The sequence below is a fragment of the Acartia tonsa genome, chromosome 13 (assembly GCF_053477335.1).
Source record: "Acartia tonsa isolate MP-2025a chromosome 13, ASM5347733v1, whole genome shotgun sequence".
In the NCBI taxonomy this organism is placed as follows: domain Eukaryota; kingdom Metazoa; phylum Arthropoda; class Copepoda; order Calanoida; family Acartiidae; genus Acartia; species Acartia tonsa.
Window position 1 is genome coordinate 4675292 of NC_137272.1, and position 24634 is coordinate 4699925.

Consider the following 24634-nt stretch of genomic DNA (forward strand, 5'->3'; position numbering starts at 1 on the left):
AGCCTCTCCCATTGGTGGATGGTCCTGTGGGGCCTCCTTCTGGCAGCCGTGTGGCCTACAACCAGCTACGTCCTGGTGGGGTGGGACTGTGCCAACCCCACCCATGTCACGTCTTACAACAAAGAAAAGATGTGTGACACGGAGCCCCTACACCAGGAGGTGCCCCTGGGCCACGACATCCACGTCCTGCAGCAAGTCAAGGTGAGGGAAACCACTGGGTTCAGCTGTCAGCTCACCGTGTCCCAGTGGACATTCAGGTGTGGGGTATGGGGTCACCTCAAGGTGACCTCGGTCCCCACCCTCATGAGGCCAACCAAGATAGACCCAGAAGCGTGCCGAGACCTGGCCAGGAACCGAGTATACACGTTGCCAGGCAAGACCCAGCCACTGACGTTCCAGCTGAACCACCCCCTGTTCTTCACCGTTGATGTAGTGGGCGCCCTCGTCAACAGCCCCGAGGGGGTGGGTTGCGAGGGGGAGGACGTCCACTTTGAGGGCCAGCTCTACCGCAATGAATTAGTGCTCCAGGAGCGGCGGCTGCTGGTCAAGGAGGAGACCTATGTGGTGGAGGATGGACGGGTGGAGTCCCAGTCTGACCACCTGACCCTCGACTGTCCCCATTCTGAGCTGTCCTGTATCACTGGGGAAGCAACCTACGTGTGGGACCACCTGGGAAGAGATTGCCCCTTGAGGCTGATCCGCAGCCTCCAGCCCAGCCTGGTGAGGGATGCATATCTGGTTGACCATCAGGCCCAGTTTTTCATCAACATGACCAGCCCCACCTCAATTGTGAACTGCGACTTCGAGGCCCATGCCACCAACCATCCAGCGCTGTTTGTGGCAGCTGACCCAGCCGCGGCTGCGCTGCCCCGAGTGTCGGCCAGGGATGTTGACGTTCCCCTCCAAGCACAGATCCATGCAGGTTATATTGGATTCACCCTGGAAACACGCATGAGGAGCACTGCAGCAGAAGAAGTAGCGGCCAACTGCTGGAAGCTCCAGCAACTAGATCCGGCCCACCCGGTGCGTGTCCAGGGGAGCACGTTCTCGGTACTGAGGGGAGACATCCTGCTGCAGCTGACCTGCCAAAGGCACAAGTATGTTGTCCGCGAACACAAGGAGTGTTGGGACAAAGTGCCAGTGGAGCCCACAGGTTTTGTAGACGCCGTGACGCGGGTATACAGTGAGCACGCCACCAAGATTCCCTGTTCCTCCACCTACCCCCTGACTGTGCACGCAGAGGAAGGCTGGATAGAGTTGACCCCTGCTCCCAAGAAGAGGCCACCCCCGCTGGATACGCCCAAGCAGTTGTTGACAGACCCCTTAGATGACTTCAGTTCAGGTGGTTTGTATTCACAGGCTGAGTTGAACGACTGGCAACAGCTGCTGGCGTTCCCAGCATACAAGAGCGCCATGCTGACCGGCCTATCCTATGGCTCCTGCGTTCAGCAAGGCAGCTGTTCGGCCACAGGAGACCATGGGATAGTGTCCTACAACATTGACCGACTGGCGGAGGAAGGAGAGGCAGCCCTGGATGTCTGGGCAGGATTTAGACAAGCCATCCACGAGTGGGGAGATGGCGCCGCCATCTTGTGCTTGCTGCTGCTGATCCTCAAACTGCTGGGGGACCTCACCATCATTTCTCTGGCAGCAGCACAAGGAGGAGTCCGGGCAGCCCTGAATGCGATATCACAAGTGTTCCTGTACCACCCAGCCTTGTATAAGAAGGCGATGGCTAGAGCCAGGCTCAACCATGCCAAGTCCCGGGACTTTTCAGTGGACTGGGATGCCATCCCCATCGGCAGGGAAGCAGCCGAGGAAATGGTGTCTATGAAATCAACTGACAGCGGGCATGACCGCCCAGGTAGACCAGGACCGCCCTCTGGCAGACCCCGCGGCCCCTCAGGAGGACAGGCCGCTGCTCAGACACTCAACCTGGCAGCCAGTGCCCCAGCCGCTGCCAACAACAACCCGCAGGTCCCACTGCTGACCGTTCCAGCAACAAATGTGCCACCACCAAACCTGATACCTGCCGGCGCTGACCAACGTATCCAACCCAAGGCAGCCTCTGCCTTCTATCCCACATTGGGAGCCCATCAACCCTAAGAAGATACTCACCACTAGGATTCCATTGAATCATTATCGTTTGTATATATTTTTAGCCCCTAAGGAGCGGGCCGAAGGCCTCAACCACTGTCGGAAGTCTGGTAGGGAAACCATCTCCCAGCCTTCCGAGGGGAGAGTTGTGGTATTCGGCAACCGTGAGCCATGTCTATGGCACCCCTGATCTGGGGTTCGGTGGAGGGTCAATGGCCCTCCCCCGAGTCCTGGGGAAGGGGTCTAGTGACCCCCTCCCTACGCTTAGAATTAATGATTTGAATCTGTCATGTTTATTATGGTTAACTGTATTCTTAATTCTCCCCCACCCTTTCCAGGGATGGGGGAATCATTATTGCCCAAACTGACCATTGTATATATATTATTTATGCTTTTATGTTATGATTATTTATTCCTATCCATGTAATTATTGTTTGTTGTATATAACTCCAGTATATCTTAACCCTTCAATAAAGTGACAACTAAAAGTAGATGTTGATCATTATCTAGTGAAAGCTAGAGAAGCGTAGCTTCTCTATAGTAAGGTGTCCACGTCTGTCACACTGCCGTAATCTAATTGAACTCCGGTGTCTGCCATTGATCCTCGGCGGATACCACACTTCCACGCAAAGTGCTTGTTAAGCTCTATTACCCCCCCCCCCCCCCCCCCACCCTCATTTTGTAATAGACCTGCAGGTTACATACCTGCGGTGCCCTAACCCTGCAGAACTACCCAGTGCCCAATAAAACCTAACTTAACCTAACATATGAATGTAATAAAAGAAAACAAATAAAATCTACATCCCCCAAAAATAGTGGGAGGGGGGGGGGTCTTTGGGTCTTTTTAAAAAAAAATTTAATTAGAGGCTAGGGGCGCTACTTATGTCTTTTTTCATCTATGTTAGTGTTCTATTGTAAAAATATTTCTTTGTGTAATATATATATGTTTGTTTTCCTTTAGATAAGAATAAACATAAACACTTGTCAACTGTGTACTATCTCAATTAATTCAAAAGATTTTAGTTTGTATGATAGTTCTTGTTTATTGTTTAACATAAATCTTTTGTTTCAAACTTGAATAACAGAATCAATACGTTCAATAAAAACTATTAAAGAAAGGCATGACAAGGACGACAACATTAATATGTAGCGAATCACAAACAACCATGGATGAAAATACATAAAAAATGGACCCCCACAAAAATATATGTTTTACTTTTTCTTCTTATCACGATAATTCCTCAAGTGTCCCTAGAGGCCTCTTGGGGGTGGGAGGGGGTTCTAGCAGCTTGTGTCAAAGGTATGATTATATAATAATTCAAATACATATAACGAAGCTTTCCTGAATAGCAATGACAAGTAGGTATGTCGTTTTCGAGATCTTAAGCAACATATAAACAAACACCTTACTACTTCAGTTCATCCTTTGAAAAAAAAAGTTCTAAACCCGAATTTTACCATCAAAGACCTATAAATAAATTGTAAGGGTATAGTCCCTTTCGTGGCAATGCACCTACAGGGGCGATTCTTTGTATATTTCACTAACCCTGCGGGGCCAATTGCTTAACCCTCTGTGGGGCAATCACCTAACGCAATATAACCTAACCTAAAATAATCTATAATAGCCATTTTAAAAATACGACGAATCGTTGCGACGAAAGGGACTATTCCCAATTGTACAAATCTAATAAATTATTTTTGTCACTAATTATTTATTAATAACTTTAGAATTTATTTTTAGCATGGATCTTTAAAGGATAAGACAATTGGCGCTAAATTGATGTAATCCATAAATATGATTAACAAAATTACCCTCTTTTATTAATTAAAATCTATTGGTTAAAAAGTTTGGACACTACTTGTTTAGAACCAACCAATGAAAATTTAATAAACTCATCCAAAGTTTTGAGTCAACAAATAAGATAACATGGTTTTCTCGTATTCATTCGAATCCGGTGGATTAGAACCGGTTCTCATCCATACGAAAAAACTATATCTAGCATCGTATTATATCCAGCTTTCTACGAATATAAAAATGTACAATTATAAGATTAAAACCAGTTTTTTAAACCCCAAGGTGCCAAAGACAAAATTGGTTTTAATCTTTGTTTTAATATTTGATTTAATAGCCGCGGAAAGCTGTGTATAATACGATGCGAGAAATAACTATTAAAACATTGGCTACCAGTAAAAAAAAAAGTTGGTACTTTTGTAGAATTTTGATTGGTTGGATTTCAACTAGTAGACCCCTAAACTAATCAAGAATTTTAATTTACAAGAGGGGTAATCTTGTTTATCATCATTAGGAATGTGTATCAATATACGCTTAAGATCTTTGAAATTTCTCCAAATACAGCTAATAAGTTATGTACGTAAAATAGACGTACAGATAATCCTACAGTTTCAAAAGAGTTGCTTTGCTCTTTAATGGTTTATATTTTTTTGTCTGTAACTTAAGATATCAATTACTGTTAACTTATTGAATTGTTCATTTCATGGCTATTTTAATCTTAGATTTGAGTCTTGGAATGGTTTTAGTCTATTTTTATGTCCTTCCCATGAATAAGGTAAAGCCAACAAGCGAAATAAATCTAAAATACTGTTTTGGGGGCAGATAAAAAGGTCGTCAATTCAACTAAGTGTTGCACCCCCCCCCCCACACCAAAGACAGTTGAAAATCACGTACAGGTTTTTTCTAAATTAATTTCGTTGTTCCTACGGTCCTACCCCTTGTAATACAGAACCCCTATATGCTAGGAACGACGTTAAAGTTACAAATAAGGACAGACAAGACAAATCTACTTTTAGAGCAGCTATGCAACCAAAAATGCACACAAATAGATTGTAAAAAAATGATGAAAGTTTAAAAAAAACTGAAATATGATCCAGCACTCTGGAGGTGAGAATAATATTGATACTGAGCTAAATTTATAGCTAGTGTCGGAATAGTGCATTGAGACATTGCTTTTATCAAATACTCGGTTAGGAACAATTCAAATTCATATATGTACATATTACATACCCATTGATGATAAACAAGATTACCCCTTCTGGTCGAATCGTTTTGTTGGACTCTACCAGTTTTGAACTAACCAATCTAAATTCAGTTAAAGTACCCAAGGTTCTAAATCATGGATGGACTGATAATTTTAGCATGACCAAACTGGAATTAATCTTACAATTTTCCATTGTATTGTCCGAGAAAAGCTGTCTAGAATAACTATACTCAAATATTCTACAAATTTATTAAAAATATGTGAAATTTATCATTTGAATAATTTTTTTCTTCAAAATAATACTTTGGCGGAAAATTAATATCTTTTGAAAAGGAAATTTTTTAGAATATTTAGACGAACACTATTTTCTACCAATCTATATCCTTGGCTGTCTGTACAAAAGGATCTCGATAAATCCTGAACCGATATTGTTCTCCTTTGCGATGTAGGTACAAAAGGTTTTTAAACTATTTTTGTGAGGGTTCCGGATAGTAAAATAAAAAAAATATAAGAATAACTCTAGCTTTGTTGGATCCCAAGACCCTGGCCAAAAAAAAATCAGTTTATATGTATGAATATGAAACATAACATCTTTATACTTATAACTTAGGTCGTTGTGCATGTATATCCATTTCATTCGCATACACTGATTTAAATTGATCATCTATAGAACCCAAGGACATCATCTGCTTGTAATAGGATGCAATACTCTAACGCCCATCAAACAACCCTTTAATTAAACACATGATATTTATATATTTATTTTTGACCGAGAAGTCCTAACTATGCGTGATGATGAGTTGCGCCTGTTTATGGGCCAGGGCATTCCCCCTTACTCTAACTATTTATGTTGCTCACCTGACATAGCATAAGTAGGCACCATTTTAAAAGTATCTAATTATGACGCGGTGTCGGACCGAGATTCGAACCTATCACTTCCTCGACGAGCCACGGTAGCGCGTTTATTTAAATAAATACAGGAAGGAAGGGGACATTGGGCTTTTTATTACACTAGTCCCAAAAGTCTAGAAATAATTATTCATTCGCTTAAGAACCTTGGGGATTTTTAAAATTTGATTTGTTGGTTCATTAGTATAAGTGTCCAAACGTTTCAACCACTAACTGTAATCTAGAAAAGGTGTAATTTTGTGTATCATCATTGGGATGTACATAAATTTATTTTTATTTAATAGTGATTCCTGTTAAAGTTAGGTACGATTTAGAAAGCGTAGCAACCCTTTAATCTTTACCAGAAAGTCCTTACGTCCATTTTAAATATGCTGTTTTTTTTCTCATAATATTTGTCCTTGTATCTTTACAAATTAGAACATACAATCTATTATTATCAATATTCACTCCTACAAGGGTTTGAAATAGGCTTCCTCTAACCCTACCTACTCACCTAACTATTTTCAAAAAGTTTTAAAAAATGTAGATTACCAATGAACAAGGCCAAATATGTCCATAATTATCGTAGCACGACATCCATAAAAACAAAGCTCTGAAATTGTAAGACAAACGAACAAAACTGAAAAATCAGAACATAATGCTGTTTAAAAAATCGGATCTACTGCAGTTCATGGTAAAATATTGCTGGTAACGCAATTTTCCTAAATCTATTAATTTTAAAGGCTGCTAGCTGTCAAACGGCTGAACGTACAGATCATACCCGCACACCATTTTAAGCGGCATAAGAAGGCCTACAAATAATCTGAAATAGCCAAGATCCAATGATGCACAGGGAAAGCTTCACTGAAGAAAAAACGCGTAAAATAGGTCTTTTTCGCGCATTTCTCTGCACTGCGAGATAATTATGCACTATTGATTTATGGCTATTCCAGATTATTTGTAGGCCTTCTTATGCCGCTTAAAACAGTGTGCGGGCATGATCTGTACGTTCCGCCGTTTGGCAGCTAGCAGCCTTTAAAATTCATAGATTTTTGAAAAATTGCGTTACCAGCAATATTTTACCGTGAACTGCAGTAGATCTAAAAAATCTTAATATTAAAAATGGACGTACGGACATTCTGGTAACGTCTTTGGAGTTGCTACACTTTCTAAATCGTACCTAACTACTACAGGAATCACCATACTTAGATTAAAATCGATAGGACAATTCTAACATGCCTGAATTAACGAAAGAAGCTATCCGTTAATTACGGACGGACCGACCCTAAATATAGAAAAGCTTTGCTCTGAAAAAGAACGATTGTGATGTACTTAGTAGCGCAGCAAATCTATAATAAGAGTATATCCGTCCGCCCCCACAACGTAAAAATACTTGACTTACATGATTTGTGTATTTTTGAAATATCGCAATTTATTTAGGCAATTTGCAACAAATTTATTTACAATTTTTTTAAACTTATAAATTAACATAATTTTGCCTACTAGGTTCTAACACTCTGTAGATAGTGTAGATATACTTTGGTCCTACTGATTAAGTCTTAAGCTTTGCGGTTATAGATAATTTACATCCTTGTTTTAATTTCTTCGCAGTTTAATAATTTAATCTATTTCAAATTCTACTTAAGGTTGCTGGACAAAGTGTCTAAAAAATCAGCCATGTGACGTCATAAAAATAAGGGATTATCCATCTCTTTTTTAGGGTTTTCTCTCCCACTTCTCATCTCATCTCCCTTATTTTTATGACGTCACATGGCTGATTTTTGAGACACTTTGTCCAGCTACCTATTTAAGAAAATAATTATGTGTTAATACAAAATTAAATAGATATAAAATTTAATTACTTGGGAGGGGGGGGGGGTCATTATTCTGCTTTGTATTTTACTGTGAAGCTGCAAACACATATTAATGCTTTGAAATTTAAAACTTCTTTTCGCTAAACTAACACTATAGACAGATGTACATTGTATTAGATGTTTTAAAAACTTTTAACAAAATGCTGTTTTTATTTTTTTAAGAGAAGCTTTTCTACAATTAGGTAGATAGAATTTATAAACTTTTAAAGTATAACAGAAGGTCTGTACCTCTATTCTAAATATGAAAATGCTATCTTTGCTTAAAATTAACACAATTTTATCTGTCAATCTGCAAAAAATTTCAATAGGTCAGTCTTACTTCCCCATAAGCTAATCTTTTTTATTCCACATGTTTATTGTTTAAGGACATTTTGCTTATAACATTTTACGTTGTTAAAAAGTTAAAATTCAACATGTTTTAATCTGGTAACGATTTTAGAGTTGCTATGTTTTTAAAATCGTACCTAATTATTACAGGAATCATTATGCCAAGCTTGAAGTCTAACATGCCTTAATTAACTCTAAAATGACCGACCGTTTTTATTGAAAAGCTATGCTCTTAAAAAATTATAAAATTTCACTGTAAAATCTTTCTTTGAATAGTTTTAAAATACAATAATAGATTTAACAATAGGCAGTTATTATCTTCAATTGTTTTATACTTTACAACATGAGGCGAAACATCTTTATAATTAATCTTTTCTATCAAGACAAGGACAATTAGATCCACAGGCATCAGTAAGCTATCTATAATACAAAGTAGAATGATGTCTGTCCGTCTATCCGTCTGTCCCTACATTTATAGAAAAGAAACAAGGACGAAAACATCTATAGAATAGAACAAATAACTGGATATGCAAGTGACTTTTAACGCACAGGTTTAGTGGTCATTAAAAAGAGAGGGGGAGAGATAAAAAAAGTAAAAAATAACAAAATCTTAGCGCAACCGACAGGCCGACGAAGTTAGATTTATGCTGAAAGTTCTTCAGTAAACAGTATCTTTAAAAGAAAGACCATCTTTTTCAAACAGCAATGTAAGTTGCTTACTAGCAGACGATTTAATTATAGAGTAGCTTCGCTACTAATAACTGACACAGTGTGTTTTTGTTTTATAGCTAAAACCATAGAAGCGAACATACTAAAGGAAGCCCTTTTACATTAATTAAATAAGTACAATTGTACGTACAGTAAGATATATAGGATGATATCTAAAAGCGCAAATACAATTTAAATTAATTAATTTTGACATTTGTGATTGGTGGATTGAAAACTATCTGCGCTCTAATTGGAGAAGCTCATTCAACCAATTAGACCGCAGGTAGTTTTCAATCCACCTATCACGGATGTCAAAATTAATTAACTTAAATTGTATTTGCGCTGATAAATAAAAAAATATACAGAAAACAAATTCTAAAAAAAAATCCTTAAAATTTGATGCAGATTTCAAATCTACCTCTAACACTAAAATTCTTTCAATCTTAACGTACAGGCCCTAATCGTAGTTATGACTGCAATAAAACATTTGAAATAAGAACAATATGATTAAATGCTTGGATCCTCATTTTTATCTTACTATCCGCGACAAGCTGTCTATAAAACGATGGGATAAATATCTAGCATCGAGTTAACATCAGTTATTATCTAATATTATCTTATATAAGTTCTCTAATTATTTTGCTTTTTGTAATCCTAATATAATTAAGAAAAATGAAACTTTTAAAATTTAAAACAACTATTTTTTCACTAATTTAATTGGATTAATAAGAAATAACTGAATATAAAAGAATATGAATCACAAATAAAAAGTAAAAAGTAGATTATCATAAAACTGAAAGTGTGCATGCAGTTCCGCTTATTATCACAACCGCATTATTTTAGCCAAAAATATAGTTGAATAATGAACAAGGATGACAACATCCATAAGTAGCAAAGCACATAAACTAATGGATGGGAATACGGACAAAGTGATTTAAAGAGCAAAAGTTCAGTGGTCATCAATTTAGAATCTATAATACAAGGTAGCTTGATGTCTGTCCGTCTGTATGTTCGTCCGTCCCTTAAGATCTCGGTAACCACTGAACCAATCGGATTTTACTCTTCAAGGAATATACCTGTGGTGGTATAAAAAAAACAAGAAAAATCCCCTCCTATTTATTATAAAAAATAATTTTATGGTATTTTGCTAATTTGCCAATTTTTGGCGAAAATTTGCGATTCATTCGCATTTTTTCCCGCTAGGTAGGTAAAAGAAGATGTAATTATATCTCTTGGAGTAAAGCCCCTAGAGGCTAGGAGCGAAGCCACTAGTAAATATATATTGCAAAAAAACCGAAAATTTCACATTTGCTATAATATCATTTTATGTTTATGAAGAATAACATACAGACTGACGGTCAAAGTAAATTACTTACTAAATGCTCGTTGGGAATTACGAAAAGACAGAAAAGGTGAATGGGCAGTTTGTGCTGTTGTAGTAAAGTAACCGGACCAAGTTTCTAAAAACATCATGTGACGTCACAAAAATGAGTCAGATGAGAGTGGGAAGTGGGAAAGAAAACCCCTAAAAAAGACGTCACATGGCTGATTTTTGAGACACTTTATCCGGTTATGTATAATACAAAGTAGCTTGATGTCTTTTTGTCCGTCTGTCCCTTAAGATTTCGGTAACCACTGAATCAATCGGATTCTACTCTTCAGGGAATTTACATACTGGTCTTATGGAAGTTTTAGGCTATTTTCTTGGGAGGTTGGCCACCCCATTAAATAAAAAATCCCCCACAACTTTAAAAAAAAATTGATTTTAAGTTAGTGGTGGCAGCTCCAGAGGAACTTATTTTTTTTTTAAATTACCTTTTGGGACATAGCCCCTAGATGCTAGGGGCGAAGCCGCTAGTGTAATAAAAAGCAGTTATGATCATGTGAAACATTTGCGGACGTGAGTGTATACCATGAATGAACTGAAAGGTAACTAATATTAGCCAATAATATTCATTAGGCTTATCTCAAAATTATTTTCCAAGCCCAGTTTCAATTTGTGTATTTATGATGAAAGATAAAGAACGAATAAATGATAGCATATTTTTGGGAGTGGATACAAAACCACGAAATTACAAAACCGCGAATGTTACTTTCGATGTTTTGTAATTTCGATTAGCTTTTTTGTAAATTTGCGGTTTTGTAATTTCCCGGTTTTGTAATTTCGCGGTTTTGTAACATTCGCTGTAATGTTTTTCGCTGTTTTGTATCCACTCCCATTTTGCCAAATTACTTTACCTAAATAAGAAAAGCGTTTCTTATAAGCTAAGGATTCCTCATCTGTCTGTCTGTCTGTATGTAATGCAATACATCTAACAAACGTGATTTTCTCGGCTCCTGTAAAAGATAAAAGGCTGAAATTTTTTGACAACATTCCCATTATTAAGGAGAACAATTAACTATAAAACATCAATGGTGGTAGGACCGCTTTTTAGCAGGTTTTAGGCTATTTTTGTATTTTTCACATTATTCTCCATATCTTAGGTTGTTTAAGAACGATATTTTTTGATTTCATACATCACAATTTCTTTGTACCTGTACCTTAAAGGTTTAAAACATGCAAAAGAAAAAGATCACAATAAAAACCTGATTGCATATTAGTTGCAAATCAATAGAATGTGGGAATAAAATATTGCGTCGAGAAGGATGGGCAGTCAAATATAGCTTACTTACAGAGAGTACATTTGCTACAAGAAAAAATGATTGAAATGAAACTGGGCTATAATGTATAACACGCGATTTTTTTCTATAACATACACCACGTATGTAGTAAAGATAAAAATAAGGATGACAACATCCATAAGTAGCAAAGCACACAAAAGTATATTTGGAAACAATAAGCTATGTAAAGAGCAGATGTTTAGTGGTCATAAATCAAGAATAAATTTATAGAAAAAATCACGAAACCTTCTACATAATTTTTACAGGTTTTAATATTCATATTGTTGTAGCAATACCAGTATTATACTGGAATGTCAATGTATTATGGAATCTTCAAAAAAAAATTCCGAACCAGGAAGTCACATTTTCCGAAGCTTTTTTATAGTGCTTGTAAAAAATGACGTCTTACTGGCCTACCGTTGGCAAATTAAAATGTATATTTGCCTGCCATTGGTAATTTTGTCTGTGACGTTATCCTCTTAGAATTTTTTTCTCTCCAATTTTGAAAAATTTTATACCAATTTTCACATGTCAGTATATCCACATATTCCATATCCAATTTAGAATGAATCTTTTTAGTGATTTAAGAATGACGACATTTTAAATATACAGTGTCAGTAAGGTTACAAGTATGACAACATTCATAACAAAAAGCCAAACACTTATATATCATGGGAGGACAGACGGACAAAGTGAATTGTTCAGAAGAAGTTTACTGTTTAAAAAAAAGAATTAACAAACAAAAATACGAATCCTTTACAAAACGAAAAGTTTTGTAAAGGATTCACTGTATATCATATTTCCCTCAAAGCGCTACGAACTTACAGAGACAGGTAATGTGGATTATAGAGTAGCTTCTCTACTAAATATTATGTTTGAAATTTTAAGAAAATAATTATGAAGAAATATAGAGATGCTAGAAGAAATATAGAGATACGGGCGGAGATGCTGTCCATGACATGAAACGCCATGGTCCAACAACCCAGGATAACCAAGTAGCGCCAAATGTCTCCGTTTCTGTCCAAACACCCGGGGTATTATGTTAAGTAACACCTATCAGACTACCAACCCTTTGATTGCACGTCCTTTGTCTGAGAAGTCCTAACTGTGCATGGTAATGCGTTGCACCTGTTTGGGGCCAAGGCATTTACCCTATTCTAACTATTAATGTCGCGCTCTTGACACAGAAGCAGTAGGAACCATTTTTAACGTCTTTAGGTTTGACGCAGCGTTAAGCATCACCTCCCCGACGACGAGCGAGTGCGCTACGTGTTGAGCCACGGTCGCGGGTAAGAGAGATACAAAGTAACAAGGATGGCAACATCCATAAAAGCGAAGCACTGAAACGGTAGGACAAACGGACATTAACACTTGTATAGTGTCAGAACTGAATTATCAGAATATAAATGTATAAAAGTCGAAGCAAAACTGAAGGTAAATTTGTTGAAAAACTGCATGATACATGATAATGTTTATGGACATACTTACATTATTAAGACTTGATTTTAGAGTTGCTTCGCTGATAACATTAAACTTTGTTGTCCCAGGAATCAGTATACCAGATCAGATCAAAATCAGATCACATGCAAAGTTTGAAATCGATAGGACAATTCTAACATGCCTAAATGAACTAAAAAAGCTATCCGTTACGGAAGGACGTAAGGACGGACCGACCCTAATTATAGAAAAGCTTGACTTTTAAAGAGACATATAATAAAAGAAAGTTAGTAAGACTTATAATGGAATTACACCACACTATCACCCATACTTATATAATAATGATTTAAAATCAATTAATTTTAACATAATTTTAATTTCACCACATGTTGTTTTTTGATGACTATTTTTGATATTTAAATTAATTCATATTTATATTTATAACTAGTAGCGAAGGTAATCTATAATTTATTTTTATTCTATGGGGGAAAATGTGATTATCTCGGATTACCCTTTTTCTCAATATCTTCGCTATAATAATGTTAGACTTAAACCAAAAAGATAAAGTATAGAATAGAATCCAGGTAGACGATTCTGCATGGCTAGCCTGAAATAGAATTAAAACTTTTGAAAGTCCCAAAAGTCAATATGGCTTTCAGTAAAATCGCATGATATCAGAAGTTATCCATATATATTATTAAAGTTAATGCCTCTTTTACTAATTTACCGAAAGCCATACCGACTGGCTTTCGGCCATTCACAATGGATTAAAAATTTATATTATGTGCAAAACCATATACAAAAACGAATATAAATGTGAATCTATGACAAAAAATGACTAAGAAATATTTGGACAAAAATAATTATATTGGCACATTTGATATATTTTCTTTTTAAAAAGTATCATTTCAGTTTTGTCCAAACTGGACACTCGTACAATTCAAGTTGGTTATTATTTTTTTTTACAGCACAAGCGCGACTTTTCTTCAATTTTCCGAGAAATATTTGAAGTTTTCAATTCTATACTTTATTTTCTTTGACTTAAACCAAAGGAAAGAAAGGTTGGATTTCATCAGGGATCTAAATGGATAAGACAATGGCCGACCAATTTATGTTCATCCACAAATAATGATACACAAAATTATCCATTCTTTTAGTAGATGAAATGTTTAGACACTTAACTAAATGAAACAAGCAATCAAAATTAAATAAAAGTTCCCAAAATTATGACTTCAATTAACTTCAATTGTCATATGGAATCTTTAAATGCATATTTATTAATCCCAAAGCTTCGCTCTTATGATATTTGTTATCCTTGTTCATTAATATATAAGTTCAGACACCTGTACAATTTTTTACGATCAATCATAAAATTAATGAAATGTATTACACAGTACTTTGAAAATGATTAATATTATACGAAGAAGACAACTTAATCACATAAAGTAGTAAGGTTTTTTGTCTCAATAGCTACCAAACGGATTGATTGCTCTTTTTTTGGTAAGCTTCACATGTGTCCTGTGATGGTTTTATACTAATTTATTTTCAGATTTAAGTCTTGGGATGGTTTTAATCCATTTTTCTAGCCCCTTCTTTTCCTCTTCCATAGCGTAGCCGTTATATAGTAAATTATAATACAACAAGGATGACAACATCCATAAGTAGCGAAGCACAACAAATCGTGGATGGGAATGTGTACAATTAGTGTATTTTTTAAAATCAAGAATAGATTTATCGAAGAAAATAAACACGAAATCTTGTTTTATTTTGTATGATGATGACATAAAAGATGCTCATAACAATAGGAAAAATTATTTTAATACTAATATCCCAAAAAAGTTTGAAAGTTGAACTAAAACGCCAAACATATGGGGAAATATGTAAAACATTTAAAAATAGCCCAAAACCTGCTAAAAGGCAGTCTGACTGCCATGTTTGTTTTCTTAGAACGAAAGGAAATTTAATTTTGATATAATCTATAACTGACAAAAATTTTGAAAATTGGACCATAAACACCAAAGATATGGAGAAAAACGTGAAAAATATAAAAATAGCCTAAAACCTGCAAAAAGGCAGTCGGACTGTCATGGTTGTTTTCTTAAAACGACGGGAAATTTAATTTTGATATCTATAACTAATTTTTTTTTAAATCGGACCATAAGCACCAAAGATATGGAGAAAAATTAGATAAATATAAAAATAGCCTAAAACCTGCTAAAATGGGGTCCGACTGGCATCCCTGTTTTATACTTGATTATGCTCCATAATAATGGGAACGTTGACAAGAATTTGCAGCCTTCTATCTTAAACAGGAGCCGAGAAAATCACATTTCCCCTATTATGTCTCAGACGGACGGACAGACGGACGAACATTTCGAATTATAGAGTTGTTTCGCTACTAAAAAGCTATTGCCTTTGTTAATACTATATTTACATCCAGCAAACAGCCATATACATATAAAAAAAAAGGATGGATTGAATTGAAGAAAAAAAACATAATTTTTTTTAACAAACGTAAAATATCTTTAAAGAAAAAGAATCCATAATGAAATTGAAGAATGCCTCTAGGAATTTTTCAAACCACTAAACCGTTCGGATTCTACTCTTCAGGGAATATACCTACTGGTCCTGTGGTGGTTTGGGACACCCCCATCTCTCCAAAAAACAAAAAAATCACCCTCAATTTTTTTTAATCATAAATTGTTCTGGCACCTTATTTTTTTATCCTATTATATAAAGTAGTAAGCTTTTTTTGTCTGTAGCGAAGTATCTTGCTAACCGCTGAACTGATCGGGTTTTCCTTAACAGGGTAGCTTTTCATAGGTTCCAGGAAGGTTTATAACTATTTTAGGGGAGGGTACCACCACTCTCCGAAGAGGAATCGCCCCTAAAAAAAAAATTACCCCCCCCCCCTATTTTATTTAAATCTAAGTCTTGGGATTAAACCCTCCTCAAGTGCCCCTAGAGGTCTCTAGGGACGTAGCCGCTAGTTTATTACAAAGTAAATATTAATTAACTATTTGCATTTAAGATTACCATAGCAAACAACAAAATAATCAAAACTACTAAGAGCACTAAGACCAAGCCACAACCCTAGAGCAGACCCCAGATCAACTACTAGCTCAAACATGTCATAAGCATAGGCATCTGTGATAACTTGCACCTCATTGTTCATTTTTACTTCAGCACCTCCATAATTATCTAGATGTAAAGTTTATCTACAAAACAAAGTAGAACGATGTTTGTTTTTCTGTCTGTTTGTTTGTAGCGAAGGATCTCGCTAACCGCTGAACCGATCGGGTTCTCCTTTACATGGTAGCTTCTCATAGGTCCCGGGAAGGTTTATAACTATTTTCTTGGGTGGTGGGACACCCCTAACCCCCCCAAAAATAAAAAAAAATACCCCCCCTCCAAAAAAAAAATTTTAAAATTTTTTTTAAAAATCTAAAACACGAAAAATTAGTTTGATAAAACCTCTTGGGACAAAGCCCCTAGAGGCTAGGGGCGAAGCTGCTAGTATGACATAAAAGACATGTCTTTAACACTATTTTAAACCAATGTGTATTAATTGTGCAAAGGAATGCATGGTGATGTGTTACAGACATGGAAGGAGGTATTGTTATTACAAGGGGATTGTATCCTGTAGAGGTGTGTGGGCCTTATTATATAAGAGTAAGAAAGACATGCACTGTGGTAAACCTCATATCCTGAACATCATCTTAGAAAATCTAAATTCTAGTCATGAAATAAATTCAGAGTCAATGTTTAAGTGTATATTTCAATGATATTTATAATTGGCCTCTTGGTTTTTTTTGTCTTATTCTGTTTTATTTGATGACATAGTATTAAACAAGGATGACAACATCCATAAGTAGCGAAGCACAAAAAATCGTCGATGGGAATACGTACAGGTAGATTTAAAAGGTTTTTACTAAAATCAAGAATAGATTTATTGGATAAAATAAACATGAAACCTTGTTTTATTTTGCATTATGATGATGGTCAAAGTAAATTATATTAAAGATGCTCATAACAATGGGAAAAATTATTTTGATACAGATATCCCATAAAAGTTTGAAAATTGCATCAAAATAAACAAAGATATGGGGAAATATGTAAAACATATAAAAATAGCCAAAAACCTGATAAAAGGCAGTCTGGCCGTCATGGTTGTTTTATTAAAACGACTAAAAATTTAATTTTTAAATCCTTAACTTAAAAAATTTGGAAAATCGGACCATATACAAAAAGGGGTATAGTCCTTTCCACGACATCCCTCCATAAGGAGCGATTCTTCGTATTTTTCACAGTAGCTTTACTCCTATTTCTAGCCCCTGCGGGGGGCTCTAACCCTGCGGGGCCAATTACCTAACCCTGTGGGGCAATCACCTAACACAATATAACCTAACCTAACCTAAAATAACCTATAAAAAGCCTAAAAAGAATCGCTCCTTATGGAGGGATGTCGTGGAAAGGACTATACCCGAAAAAAGTGTTAAATATATAAAAATAGCCTAAAATCTGCTAAAAAGGCAGTCTGGCCGTCATGGTTATTTTGTTTAAAAGACGGGAAATTTAATTTTGATATCTATAACGGAAAAATTTTGAAAATCGGACTGTAAACACTGAAGATATGGAGAAAAATGTTAAATATATAAAAAAACAGCCTAAAACCTGCTAAAAAGGCAGTCTGGCCGTCATGGTTGTTTTCTTTAAAAGACGGGAAATTTAATTTTGATATCTATAACTGAAAAAATTTTGAAAATCGGACCAAAAACACTGAAGATATGGAGAAAAATGTGAAAAATATAAAAATAGCCTAAAACCTGCTGAAAAGGCAGTCTGGCCTTCATGGTTGTTTCTTTAAACGACGGGAAATTTAATTTTGATATCTGTAACTGAAAAAATTTTGAAAATCGGACCATAAACACTGAAGATATGGAGAAAAATATGAAAAATATAAAAATAGCCTAAAACCTGCTAAAAATCGGTCTGAACGCCAATGATGTTTTATAGTCAATTGTGCTCCTTGATGATGGGAATGTTGTCAAAAAATTTCAGCATTCTATCTTTTATAGGAGCTGAGTAAATCCCATTTCCCCCATAGCGTTACGGACGGACGGACGGACTGACTGACGGACGGACGGACGGACAAAGTGAATTATAGAGTAGCTTCGCTACTAATAAAGGGGTATAGTCCCTTTCGTGGCTATGTCTCTTTATAGAAGCGTTTCGTCGTATTTTCAAAGTAGCTTTTAATAGGTTAATTTTAGGTTAGGTTAGGTGATTGCCCCGCAGGGATAGAGCTCCCTGCAGGGGCTAGAAAAATGGGAAAAGTTACTGTGAAAATATGATAAAGAGGCATTGCCACGAAAGGGACTATATACCCAAATAAAGAGCAGCATGGCAGATATATGAAAGAACAAAATTGACTTTTACCTAGATATTCAAAATGTAACTCTCTTAATTGTAATTCCATTGTGAGGCAAGGTTTTAGACAGGTGTTTAATACTTCCAGATCTAGTCCTGATGCAAGCAAGTAAGTTAGTTCAATTGCTTTCTTCTTGTTTGATATTTCAATTTCTCTGTCCTGTTCCCAAATTGGTCTTGTGTGGTTCAGAAACCAGGGAGGCAGACATCCATACAGCTTGATAAGTTCAGCTTTCATTACGTTCTCAATACATTCACCATAACTGTTTCCTGTCTTTTCATAGTTAGTGCATTTGGTTCCTTCATAAATCTGTGAGTTGTGTAGAGTAATATCCAATCCATATGTTGGATAATCATATGATTTATCAGAACCTTGCCTAAATAAACCTTTTGCATTACCTTCAATGAAAATCTGAATCTTATTTTGCTTTGCTGGATCAACTAAGAAGAAGGTTATGCTTTGTGTTGATGCTAGATATATGTGGGATGTATTCGGTGACAACAGTTTGGTGTTGAGACAAAACCCATATCCAGCCATAAACTCCATTTCCAGATCATATGTGGTAATACGACAACCAGACGGACAGGCAGTTTACAGAGTTGCTACGCTGTGACTTATCATAACAAACCCACTGCACTAATCTTATTATATCACCATCTATCTCATGACCGATGTTGACCCCGCTATCTAGCGGTCAAACTGGCCTGCCTAAATGTGGGGAGGGACTCAAACATGCAGCTATCACGCCCCCCTCACGCGATTATACAACCGGGAGGCGCTGCCTCCCCTTTTACCACCGCTGCCCCCACAGCCTGTCTACCGCCAGGAGCTAAGCCCTAGCGTCCCACACCCCCTTCAAACCTAACCATTGTTATAATCTGTTGTATATATATAGTAAACATTGCTTGTAAATATTATTCAGTTAAATATATAATTTCTGTATCACTAAATCCTGCTAGTTTGTTTTGGTAGAATAATTCAAGGCTAGGGCTCGTTGAACTCGAACTCGTTACCCTGTGGGCCGAGAACGCTCGGCTTACAATAACTTGGTGTGTTTCAATCGAGCCTTACAGAAACTAGCCTATTCTACCTCTGATTGGACCCTTTGGCAAGTAAGGGGACAATCAGCCGCCAACTGAGAAGCCAACTGACCCGTGAGACGGCCTATTTAGGTCGAATTTCCATCATTTTGAACGCAATATGTGGGCCTCTGGCCTACGGCAAGCAGATTTAGCCTGCTAAAAGCGCCAGTTAAGACGCTTTTTCCGTACCGTGTAGGAGTAGCGCTAGGTGCGCAGCCACGGTAATCGGATAATTTAGCTCAGACGGCTACAGAACTGAGTCTAAATTGGCAAGTGTAGCTGGGACAAGCCCCAGGACACCCAGGCCAAACCTACCAGACAGACAGCTGGGTGCTGGTCTCCTTGAGAAGGCAATGTGTGGCTGCGAAGCTTCAGCACACAAGTAAGCCCTACCACTGCGACGGATAGCAGATTTTGAGCCACAGGCACGGCAGGACGGGACATTCCCTGCCGCTGCCTTCCCGGATTCGAACCCGAGGCGCTGTAGGACAGGCCATTCCCTGCCGCCATTTTCGGGATTCGAACCAGCGGCGCTGTAGGACGGGTCATTCCCTACCGCCGTCACCCCTCTGAACCTTGCAGGACGGACATTCCCTGCTGCCAGTGCTTCCAGAATCACACCTAGAGCTCCTAGTGATAACAACACATAAGTGTGTATAAATGTCAACCAAGTGATAAAAATAAATATAAAATTGTTGACCCAGTGATAATTAATAAGCTCTAGTGATTCGAAGCTACAGTCTAAGCCACCATGGTAAGCGATACCACCATAGCTGCAGTTCGGCCACCACCGAAGTTTCTGCCAACCCCAGCCGAACGGGAGGCCCCCTTGTCTCAAGGGCAGGACCTCCACTTCCCCTGCCATATCAGGGTGAGGTTTCCTACTCCTGACCCTGCCCAGCATGTACAGGTTGATGCCATGATCGATTCTGGCAACCGTGTACCAGGGTCTGCTGTAATTTCTGAACACCTCATGCATGCAATGGGCGTGCAACGCATGTTGATTCCGGACAACACCCAAATCCTGACTGCTAACGAGGAAGGCCAGCCCCTCCAGGTAATAGGAAAATTGAAAGAATTATATATGGCAGTCTCACACACCCTTATACTCCATCTTTACCACGTGACTGTGGTCCGGAACCTCTCACACCCTCTGAACCTAGGAGGGTATTTTCTCAAGGAGTTTGGAACTAGGCTCTGTTTCGACATGCAACCACCTTGCTTGTGGGTGCGTGGGGAGTTTATCCCACTCCGTGGCGTCCCCATTGACCGAGAGAGAGTTGAGTTATGAGGGGCCTCTGCCAGGCCCACTGCCAGAGCAGCCGCGTGTGGTCGAGAAAGGCACGCACTGGGTGGATGCTGCGCTCAACGCCCATAGGGGGGCCAACCTGCTAGCCATGGGGTTGCCCCCAGTGCCCAAGGTGCCGCGGGAGAACCTGCCAACAACGTTCCCTGAGATTGCCAGCCCTCCAGAACCAATCTTCTCCGCCGACACCTTTATCAACGGCCAGCCGTGTCCACCTGGCCCCCTCTACCTGGGACCCCCAGCCAGTCAACCAGCCAAGCCCGAGTCCAGACCCGTCAAGTCGCGGTCTGATGCACCCGGAGCCACACTCAACTCCCAGGAATCAGCCTCTCCCGGCGCCGTGCCCGTCAAGTCGTGGCCGGCCGCCTCCGGAGCCACGCATGGCTCCGCTGCCTCAGCCTCCCCTAGCGCCGAGCCCGTCAAGTCGCGGCCGGACGCCCACGGAGCCCAGGCTGGACCCAGCGCCTCGGCCTCTCCCAGCGCCGAGCCCGTCAAATCGTGGCCGGACGCCCTCGGAGCCACACCTGGCTCCGACACGTCAGCCCCTCCCGAGGCTGAGCCCGTCAAGTCGCGGCCGGTGGGTCCCGGAGCCGAAGCTGACCCCGCACCAGCCACGTATAGGCTAAGCGCTGTCACTCCAACTGACGGCCAGCCACCCCAACTGCGCACGGCCAAGCGGGTGGTCTTGCCTGGCCGCGGTGTCATGGCGGTCCCTGTTGAGCTAGTAGGCCACCGCACCAAGGATGCCATCCAACTAGCTGCCCCAGAACAGAGGTTTGGGGAGGATCTTGTCATCCCAGAAGGCCTGTATGCCCACAGGCCTGGATCCGCCACTGTGTTTCGAGTGCTGGTGGTGAATGAAGGGGAGACGCCCCTCCTGCTGGACGCTGGCCTCCCAGTGGCAGGGGAGCTGGTCAAGCCTGACATTTTAGAGGTTTCTGATAAGCCTCCCCCGAGTCTCCACTCGTTCCAAGAGCCTGTTGAGCCCCCAGACATGCAAGAGTTGTGGGAGGCCCTTGAGATGGAAGACAACGAGTTCCTGCGCAAGGACCCCTTGCTCAAAAAGGAGGTCTGGACCATGCTATCAGAATACAGGGACGTCTTCTCCAACTCTACCCCCGGCTGCACAGATGTAGTCGAGCTGCAGCTGCGCCTCAAGCCAGGGACCCAGCCGATCCGCCAGAGATTTAGGGATCTGAACCCGCGGCAGGAGGCTGAGCTGGAGAAACAATTGGACACCTGGCTACAGGAGGGAGTCATAGAGCCGTCAGACTCCGCCTGGAGCAGCCCCCTGGTGCCCATCAAGAAGAAGGACGGTAGCACCCGCTGGGCCGTCGACTACAGAGCCCTCAACAAGTGCCTGGAGCTGGATAGCTACCCTCTGCCCAGGATCCAGCAGTTGGTAGAACGAGCTGGAGGGCACCGCGTCTACAGTGCCCTAGACGCGGTGGCCGCATTCTACACCATCCGTGTGTCTGAGGACAGCCGGCCCTGCACCGCCTTCACCACCCCCAGGGGCTTGTACCAATGGAAAAGGATGCCCTTTGGCCTAGCTACGGCGCCATCTGTCTATTCCAGATTTATTGCAGGGGTCCTAAACCCATTAGGCACAGCCAACCTCCAGTCATACCTTGACGACGTCCTGACCTTCCACCAGGATACCTGGGCCCACCTGGCTAGGCTCCGGGAGGTCTTGGAAGCCCACCGCCGGGGAGGAATCCGCCTCAAGCCAGCCAAGACCAAGCTTTTCCGAGCCAAGGTGGATTATCTGGGCCACACCCTCAGCCGTGAGGGGATAGCCATGCAAGAGGATTATATTGACCGTATCCTGGACTGGCCGGCCCCCAGCACCCCCAAAGATTTGCTGGCGCTTCTGGGGTTCTTTGGATACTACCGCCTGTTCATCCCAGAGTATGCCGACCTCACCTACGAGATGAATCGGCAGAAGACGGCCAAGACCCTAGCCTAGACACCTGAGATGGAAGCCCAGCTGCTGCAGCTCAAGGACAAGTTCCGTCAAGCCCCCATCCGAGCGCCGCCCAGGTTTGACTTGCCAGCGGTATTCCAGCTCACCACAGATTTCAGCAGCCGCGCCATCTCTGCCATTTTGAGTCAATGCCAGGACGGCAAGGAGAGGCTGATTGCCGCCGTGGGGCGCAAGACAACCGACCCCGAGACTCGCTACCCGTCCTGGAAGGGAGAGATGGCCGCCATTATGTATGGAATCCGGAAATTCCACGGCATCTTGTCCTACCGCAGCTTCCAGATCAACACTGATTCCTCACAGGGATAAGGGATGGGAAACGTAAGAAAATATTATTCCAGGCCTATTTTCCAACTAGGCCTAAAAAACTAGTTTCGGGATGACGCAGTAGTTAGATTTGAAAACTATGAACAATGATGAAATAGCTATTATATGAATGCAAAGAAAAAAAGTATAGAATAGAATTCAGGTAGTTGATTTCACCAATCATAAAATATAATAAAAACTTTTCAAAGAACCAATATGTTAGTGGCTTTAAGTAGAATCCCGTTATTACTTCGCCAACCCCCCCCCCCCATTTTAAACAAAAGTTTTTTTTGAGATGGTTAAATCTGATTTATTTTCAAACATTTTAAGGGGGGATCTACTTCATCCCAAAATTTGTATTTAGAAATAAACACCGCTTTAGCCCCCCAGCTTTAATAAATAAATTAAGTAGATTTGAATAAGTACATGGGTAACATTCTATCAACTAATTGTTCCATAGCATACATATAAATTAAGAATTTTTAAAAAAATTTATTTTACGTTAAATATTAACAGAGAAGTTCAATTAAGTGTGCAATAATTTTTACCAAAATTAATGAAAATTTTTTTTTAACAAAACACAGTACACTTTTATTTACATATTGAACTAGTTTTGTATTTGTAATCATTTAGGTGGGTTATCAATTCTACATGAAATGTAACTTTTAAATTGTCTAAAGACAATGAGTTTTTCACATTGTTCTAAAGTATAAAATGTTGAATCCTACTCAGTCTTCAAAAAACGATCTCTCAATTTATGTTTTGCTATATGGACATTTATTAATGTGTAGATTTAATAATAAGTTGATGTGATTGAACGTCATATATATTGTTGTCCTTCTGATAGCAGAAACTTTCCATTGTTGTCTTCTAATAGCAGAAATTTATGTTTGCTTGAATTAATTTAGCCAATAATGAACTGGGGGACGCGTTTGTTATTAATAATTGGTTAATGCTAAAAGCAAGTTTCAGGCTATTGGATATTAGCCTACAGCCAATAATGAACTGGCGAAAATGAGTTGATTTTATAGGCAAAAAAGAAAAGTTGCCCCATCACTTTAAAAAGGAGGCTGAGACCTAATTTTCGGTCAGGTTTCCCATCCCTTATCCCTGGATTCCTCAGCCTTGCTGCAGATGAAGTCGCTGAACACATCCACAGGGATGGTGGCCCGCTGGCAAGAGGAGCTAGCGGCCCTAGATTTTACTGTCTGCCACCGTCCTGGCACCCAGAACACCAACGCGGACGCCCTCAGCTGCCGGGAGGACGCCAACATGCCAACGGCCAGCGCCGAAGAATTAGCAGAGCAGGCTGAGTATATCCATAACCTTTGCCAGCTAGGGGAGTCCGCAGCCAGCCGGCCCCCTGCCGCCCGACTGTACCCAACTAGAGTACTAGAAGCCCAGACACAAGACCCTCTCCTGCTCCGTGTCCGCCAGTGGGTGGCTGATGGCAGAGCCCCAACCAAGGCTGAGCTGCGCGGCAAGGAACGAGACGAGCAGCAGTACGCCAGCCGCTTCCCAGCCCTGGGACTTGACG